Below are 1,452 nucleotides of genomic sequence, written 5' to 3'. Positions count from 1 at the left end.
ATATCATTGTTGCATAAGTGCATAAATCACAAGTTAATCCAAGCCTGTCCCTGTGGGAACAAACTAGAAATAATTCTATATTACTTGCGAATGCGTATATTTGCGTGAATTTTAGAGCATGTTTAGCGACTAACAAGTTTTTGGCGCCGTTGCCGAGGACTGCAGTGTTAACTTTTAGTTTATGTGTTTGTCATCAGTGATCGTTAAAGTTCATTGACTCGGAAATTGTTACTTACTTACTCTTTTCATTGTCGTGTTTCAGGTACTCTAGAGAACGTGTATGCATACGCGTTCACGGGCTCATAAGAGAACTCTGGCTCAAGCCGAGAAAGAAGCTGTAGTGATTAGAAGGGAAGTTTTTGAGGACTAAGAGAAAGTAGAAGAAGAAGAGAAAGTCGAGGAACCAGCTTTAGTAGTGACGGGAGATCGAGCAGAAAATCCTAAGGCTCTGATGGACTATTCTCAGCCTAAGAGCAATGATATTCAATCGAGCATCATCAGATCAGCCATCTTGGCTAACACTTTTGAGATCAAGTCGAGCATGATTTAGATGATACAGAACTCAGTTAGTTTGGGGGTTCTCCTATAGAAGACCCCAACATGCACATTAGGGATTTCATTGAGATCTGCGACACTTTCAAGTTCAATGTGGTGACTGAAAATGCTATCAAGCTGCGACTCTTCCCATTCTCTCTGAGGGATAAAGCAAAGTGCTGGTTATATTCTCTACCACCAGGGTCTATCACCACATTGGAGGATCTTGCTTAAAAGTTTCTCACTAAATTCTTTCATATGGCGAAGAATGCTGCAATCAGGAATGCTCTTACTCAGTTTGCACAGAAAACTGGAGAATCTTTGTGTGAGGCTTGAGATCGATATAAGGAGATGCTAAGGAAGTGCCCACACCATGGCATGCCTGAATGGATGATTATAAACTGTTTCTACAATGGTTTGGGTGTTACTTATAGACCCATGCTCGATGCAGCATCTGGTGGAGCCTTGTGGGCCAAAAGCTATAATGAAGCTTATGAGTTGATTGAGCTCATGGAAGCTAATGAATACCAGAATCTTACGCAAAGAATATTGCAAGGCACGGTTGCAGGAATTCTGGAAGTGGATACAGCTACTGCTATAGCTACTCAACTTCAAGATTTGACGATGAAATTAGACTCTTTGGTGAATTATGGAGTTAATAAAATCACTAGTGTTTGTGAGCTTTGTGCGGGGGCGCATGAAACAGAGCAGTGTGCTATTTTTAGCGAATCGGCTCAATTTGTGAGCAACTTTCAGAGATCACAACAACAAGCTCCAACCACTTATCATCCAAATAATCGCAATTATTCTAACTTCAGTTGGAGTAACAATCAGAATGCGGTGTAACAATCTTATCAACCGTACACAGCAAAGCAGTTTAACCCTCCTGGTTTTCAGCAACCACAATATGCCCCTAGG

The 1,452-nt window shown here is 41.3% G+C and overlaps 1 non-coding gene across 1 annotated transcript; it reads right to left on the bottom strand.

Annotated features, from left to right (window-relative positions):
• Positions 1 to 807: 807 nt before the first annotated feature.
• Positions 808 to 914, bottom strand: LOC141682240 (small nucleolar RNA R71). The gene has a single exon (XR_012559641.1). It is a non-coding gene; the product is annotated as a small nucleolar RNA R71 (small nucleolar RNA).
• Positions 915 to 1,452: the final 538 nt, after the last annotated feature.

Source organism: Apium graveolens, chromosome 8 (genome assembly GCF_009905375.1).
Source record: "Apium graveolens cultivar Ventura chromosome 8, ASM990537v1, whole genome shotgun sequence".
Classification (NCBI taxonomy): Eukaryota; Viridiplantae; Streptophyta; class Magnoliopsida; order Apiales; family Apiaceae; genus Apium; species Apium graveolens.
Note: the sequence above shows the minus strand (reverse complement) of the source record. Positions and strands in the feature narration are given on the sequence as shown.